Source organism: Ictidomys tridecemlineatus, chromosome 7 (genome assembly GCF_052094955.1).
Source record: "Ictidomys tridecemlineatus isolate mIctTri1 chromosome 7, mIctTri1.hap1, whole genome shotgun sequence".
NCBI lineage: Eukaryota > Metazoa > Chordata > Mammalia > Rodentia > Sciuridae > Ictidomys > Ictidomys tridecemlineatus.
Genome location: NC_135483.1, coordinates 198347392 through 198353831, shown reverse-complemented (window position 1 = coordinate 198353831; position 6440 = coordinate 198347392).

Here is a 6440-nt window from a genome sequence, read left to right as displayed (position 1 = left end):
GGTGGGGTGTGAGAGTGGCCGTGTGGCTGGAGTGTCTGTCCTTCCCACACACTGACCGACTGGTGGTGGGGTGTGAGAGTGGCCGTGTGGCTGGAGTGTCTGTGTCCTCCTCACACACTGACCGACTGGTGGTGGGGTGTGAGAGTGGCCGTGTGGCTGGAGTGTCTGTGTCCTCCCACACACTGACCGACTGGTGGTGGGGTGTGAGAGTGGCCGTGTGGCTGGAGTGTCTGTGTCCTCCCCACACACTGACCGACTGGTGGTGGGGTGTGAGAGTGGCCGTGTGGCTGGAGGGTCTCTGTCCTCCCCACACACTGACCGACTGGTGGTGGGGTGTGAGAGTGACCGTGTGGCTGGAGTGTCTGTGTCCTCCCCACACACTGACCGACTGGTGGTGGGGTGTGAGAGTGGCCGTGTGGCTGGAGTGTCTGTGTCCTCCCCACACACTGACCGACTGGTGGTGGGGTGTGAGAGTGGCCGTGTGGCTGGAGTGTCTCTGTCCCTCCCACACACTGACCGACTGGTGGTGGGGTGTGAGAGTGGCCGTGTGGCTGGAGGGTCTCTGTCCCCCCACACACTGACCGACTGGTGATGGGGTGTGAGAGTGGCCGTGTGGCTGGAGTGTCTGTGTCTTCCCCACACACTGACCGACTGGTGGTGGGGTGTGAGAGTGGCCGTGTGGCTGGAGGGTCTCTGTCCTCCCCTCACACTGACCGACTGGTGGTGGGGTGTTAGAGTGGCCGTGTGGCTGGAGGGTCTCTGTCCTCCCCACACACTGACCGACTGGTGGTGGGGTGTGAGAGTGGCCGTGTGGCTGGAGTGTCTGTGTCCTCCCCACACAATGACCGACTGGTGGTGGGGTGTGAGAGTGGCCGTGTGGCTGGAGTGTCTGTGTCCTCCCACACACTGACCGACTGGTGGTGGGTCTGTGAGAGTGGCCGTGTGGCTGGAGGGTCTCTGTCCTCCCCACACACTGACCGACTGGTGGTGGGGTGTGAGAGTGGCCGTGTGGCTGGAGGGTCTCTGTCCTCCCCTCACACTGACCGACTGGTGGTGGAGTGTGAGAGTGACCGTGTGGCTGGAGTGTCTGTGTCCTCCCCACACACTGACCGACTGGTGGTGGGGTGTGAGAGTGGCCGTGTGGCTGGAGTGTCTCTGTCCTCCCCACACACTGACCGACTGGTGGTGGGGTGTGAGAGTGGCCGTGTGGCTGGAGGGTCTCTGTCCCCCCACACACTGACCGACTGGTGGTGGGGTGTGAGAGTGGCCGTGTGGCTGGAGTGTCTGTGTCCTCCCCTCACACTGACCGACTGGTGGTGGGGTGTGAGAGTGGCCGTGTGGCTGGAGGGTCTCTGTCCTCCCCACACACTGACCGACTGGTGGTGGGGTGTGAGAGTGGCCGTGTGGCTGGAGTGTCTGTGTCCTCCCCACACACTGACCGACTGGTGGTGGAGTGTGAGAGTGGCCGTGTGGCTGGAGTGTCTCTGTCCTCCCCACACACTGACCGACTGGTGGTGGGGTGTGAGAGTGGCCGTGTGGCTGGAGTGTCTCTGTCCTCCCCACACACTGACCGACTGGTGGTGGGGTGTGAGAGTGGCCGTGTGGCTGGAGTGTCTCTGTCCTCCCCACACACTGACCGACTGGTGGTGGGGTGTGAGAGTGGCCGTGTGGCTGGAGGGTCTCTGTCCTCCCACACACTGACCGACTGGTGGTGGGGTGTGAGAGTGACCGTGTGGCTGGAGTGTCTCTGTCCTCCCACACACTGACCGACTGGTGGTGGGGTGTGAGAGTGGCCGTGTGGCTGGAGTGTCTGTCCTTCCCACACACTGACCGACTGGTGGTGGGGTGTGAGAGTGGCCGTGTGGCTGGAGTGTCTCTGTCCTCCCCACACACTGACCGACTGGTGGTGGAGTGTGAGAGTGGCCGTGTGGCTGGAGTGTCTGTGTCCTCCCACACACTGACCGACTGGTGGTGGGGTGTGAGAGTGGCCGTGTGGCTGGAGTGTCTGTGTCCTCCCCACACACTGACCGACTGGTGGTGGGGTGTGAGAGTGGCCGTGTGGCTGGAGTGTCTGTGTCCTGCCCACACACTGACCGACTGGTGGTGGGGTGTGAGAGTGGCCGTGTGGCTGGAGTGTCTGTGTCCTCCCCACACACTGACCGACTGGTGGTGGGGTGTGAGAGTGGCCGTGTGGCTGGAGTGTCTGTGTCCTCCCCACACACTGACCGACTGGTCGTGGGGTGTGAGAGTGGCCGTGTGGCTGGAGTGTCTCTGTCCTCCCACACACTGACCGACTGGTGGTGGGGTGTGAGAGTGGCCGTGTGGCTGGAGTGTCTCTGTCCTCCCCACACACTGACCGACTGGTGGTGGGGTGTGAGAGTGGCCGTGTGGCTGGAGTGTCTGTGTCCTCCCCACACACTGACCGACTGGTGGTGGGGTGTGAGAGTGGCCGTGTGGCTGGAGTGTCTGTGTCCTGCCCACACACTGACCGACTGGTGGTGGGGTGTGAGAGTGGCCGTGTGGCTGGAGTGTCTCTGTCCTCCCCACACACTGACCGACTGGTGGTGGGGTGTGAGAGTGGCCGTGTGGCTGGAGTGTCTGTGTCCTCCCACACACTGACCGACTGGTGGTGGGGTGTGAGAGTGGCCGTGTGGCTGGAGTGTCTCTGTCCTCCCCACACACTGACCGACTGGTGGTGGGGTGTGAGAGTGGCCGTGTGGCTGGAGTGTCTCTGTCCTTCCCACACACTGACCGACTGGTGATGGGGTGTGAGAGTGGCCGTGTGGCTGGAGTGTCTGTGTCCTGCCCACACACTGACCGACTGGTGGTGGGGTGTGAGAGTGGCCGTGTGGCTGGAGTGTCTCTGTCCTCCCACACACTGACCGACTGGTGGTGGGGTGTGAGAGTGGCCGTGTGGCTGGAGTGTCTGTGTCCTCCCCACACACTGACCGACTGGTGGTGGGGTGTGAGAGTGGCCGTGTGGCTGGAGTGTCTGTGTCCTCCCCACACACTGACCGACTGGTGGTGGGGTGTGAGAGTGGCCGTGTGGCTGGAGTGTCTGTGTCCTCCCCACACACTGACCGACTGGTGGTGGGGTGTTAGAGTGGCCGTGTGGCTGGAGTGTCTCTGTCCTCCCCACACACTGACCGACTGGTGGTGTGGTGTGAGAGTGGCCGTGTGGCTGGAGTGTCTGTCCTTCCCACACACTGACCGACTGGTGGTGGGGTGTGAGAGTGGCCGTGTGGCTGGAGGGTCTGTGTCCTCCCCACACACTGACCGACTGGTGGTGGGGTGTGAGAGTGGCCGTGTGGCTGGAGTGTCTGTGTCCTCCCCTCACACTGACCGACTGGTGGTGGGGTGTGAGAGTGGTCGTGTGGCTGGAGTGTCTCTGTCCTCCCCACACACTGACCGACTGGTGGTGGGGTGTGAGAGTGGCCGTGTGGCTGGAGTGTCTCTGTCCTGCCCACACACTGACCGACTGGTGGTGGGGTGTGAGAGTGGCCGTGTGGCTGGAGTGTCTCTGTCCTCCCACACACTGACCGACTGGTGGTGGGGTGTGAGAGTGGCCGTGTGGCTGGAGTGTCTGTGTCCTCCCCACACACTGACCGACTGGTGGTGGGGTATGAGAGTGGCCGTGTGGCTGGAGTGTCTCTGTCCCCCCCACACACTGACCGACTGGTGGTGGGGTGTGAGAGTGGCCGTGTGGCTGGAGGGTCTCTGTCCTCCCACACACTGACCGACTGGTGGTGGGGTGTGAGAGTGGCCGTGTGGCTGGAGTGTCTGTGTCCTCCCCACACACTGACCGACTGGTGGTGGGGTGTGAGAGTGGCCGTGTGGCTGGAGTGTCTCTGTCCTCCCCACACACTGACCGACTGGTGGTGGGGTGTGAGAGTGGCCGTGTGGCTGGAGTGTCTCTGTCCTCCCCACACACTGACCGACTGGTGGTGGGGTGTGAGAGTGGCCGTGTGGCTGGAGGGTCTCTGTCCTCCCACACACTGACCGACTGGTGGTGGGGTGTGAGAGTGGCCGTGTGGCTGGAGTGTCTGTGTCCTCCCCACACACTGACCGACTGGTGGTGGGGTGTGAGAGTGGCCGTGTGGCTGGAGTGTCTCTGTCCTGCCCACACACTGACCGACTGGTGATGGGGTGTGAGAGTGGCCGTGTGGCTGGAGTGTCTCTGTCCTCCCCACACACTGACCGACTGGTGGTGGGGTGTGAGAGTGGCCGTGTGGCTGGAGTGTCTCTGTCCTCCCCACACACTGACCGACTGGTGGTGGGGTGTGAGAGTGGCCGTGTGGCTGGAGTGTCTCTGTCCTCCCCACACACTGACCGACTGGTGGTGGAGTGTGAGAGTGGCCGTGTGGCTGGAGTGTCTCTGTCCTCCCACACACTGACCGACTGGTGGTGGGGTGTGAGAGTGGCCGTGTGGCTGGAGTGTCTCTGTCCTCCCCACACACTGACCGACTGGTGGTGGAGTGTGAGAGTGGCCGTGTGGCTGGAGTGTCTCTGTCCCCCCACACACTGACCGACTGGTGGTGGGGTGTGAGAGTGGCCGTGTGGCTGGAGTGTCTCTGTCCCCCCACACACTGACCGACTGGTGGTGGAGTGTGAGAGTGGCCTTGTGGCTGGAGTGTCTCTGTCCTGCCCACACACTGACCGACTGGTGGTGGAGTGTGAGAGTGGCCGTGTGGCTGGAGTGTCTGTGTCCTCCCCACACACTGACCGACTGGTGGTGGGGTGTGAGAGTGGCCGTGTGGCTGGAGGGTCTGTGTCCTCCCACACACTGACCGACTGGTGGTGGAGTGTGAGAGTGGCCGTGTGGCTGGAGTGTCTCTGTCCCCCCCACACACTGACCGACTGGTGGTGGGGTGTGAGAGTGGCCGTGTGGCTGGAGTGTCTGTGTCCCCCCCCCACACTGACCGACTGGTGGTGGGGTGTGAGAGTGGCCGTGTGGCTGGAGTGTCTCTGTCCTGCCCACACACTGACCGACTGGTGGTGGGGTGTGAGAGTGGCCGTGTGGCTGGAGTGTCTGTGTCCTCCCACACACTGACCGACTGGTGGTGGGGTGTGAGAGTGGCCGTGTGGCTGGAGTGTCTGTGTCCTCCCACACACTGACCGACTGGTGGTGGGGTGTGAGAGTGGCCGTGTGGCTGGAGTTTCTCTGTCCTCCCCACACACTGACCGACTGGTGGTGGGGAGTGAGAGTGGCCGTGTGGCTGGAGTGTCTGTGTCCTCCCACACACTGACCGACTGGTGGTGGGATGTGAGAGTGGCCGTGTGGCTGGAGGGTCTCTGTCCTCCCAACACACTGACCGACTGGTGGTGGAGTGTGAGAGTGACCGTGTGGCTGGAGTGTCTCTGTCCCCCCACACACTGACCGACTGGTGGTGGATTGTGAGAGTGGCCGTGTGGCTGGAGTGTCTGTGTCCTCCCACACACTGACCGACTGGTGGTGGGGTGTGAGAGTGGCCGTGTGGCTGGAGGGTCTCTGTCCTCCCCACACACTGACCGACTGGTGGTGGAGTGTGAGAGTGGCCGTGTGGCTGGAGTGTCTGTGTCCTCCCCACACACTGACCGACTGGTGGTGGGGTGTGAGAGTGGCCGTGTGGCTGGAGTGTCTGTGTCCTCCCCTCACACTGACCGACTGGTGGTGGGGTGTGAGAGTGGCCGTGTGGCTGGAGTGTCTGTGTCCTCCCCACACACTGACCGACTGGTGGTGGGGTGTGAGAGTGGCCGTGTGGCTGGAGGGTCTCTGTCCTCCCCTCACACTGACCGACTGGTGGTGGGGTGTTAGAGTGGCCGTGTGGCTGGAGGGTCTCTGTCCTCCCCACACACTGACCGACTGGTGGTGGGGTGTGAGAGTGGCCGTGTGGCTGGAGTGTCTGTGTCCTCCCCACACAATGACCGACTGGTGGTGGGGTGTGAGAGTGGCCGTGTGGCTGGAGTGTCTGTGTCCTCCCACACACTGACCGACTGGTGGTGGGTCTGTGAGAGTGGCCGTGTGGCTGGAGGGTCTCTGTCCTCCCCACACACTGACCGACTGGTGGTGGGGTGTGAGAGTGGCCGTGTGGCTGGAGGGTCTCTGTCCTCCCCTCACACTGACCGACTGGTGGTGGAGTGTGAGAGTGACCGTGTGGCTGGAGTGTCTGTGTCCTCCCCACACACTGACCGACTGGTGGTGGGGTGTGAGAGTGGCCGTGTGGCTGGAGTGTCTCTGTCCTCCCCACACACTGACCGACTGGTGGTGGGGTGTGAGAGTGGCCGTGTGGCTGGAGGGTCTCTGTCCCCCCACACACTGACCGACTGGTGGTGGGGTGTGAGAGTGGCCGTGTGGCTGGAGTGTCTGTGTCCTCCCCTCACACTGACCGACTGGTGGTGGGGTGTGAGAGTGGCCGTGTGGCTGGAGGGTCTCTGTCCTCCCCACACACTGACCGACTGGT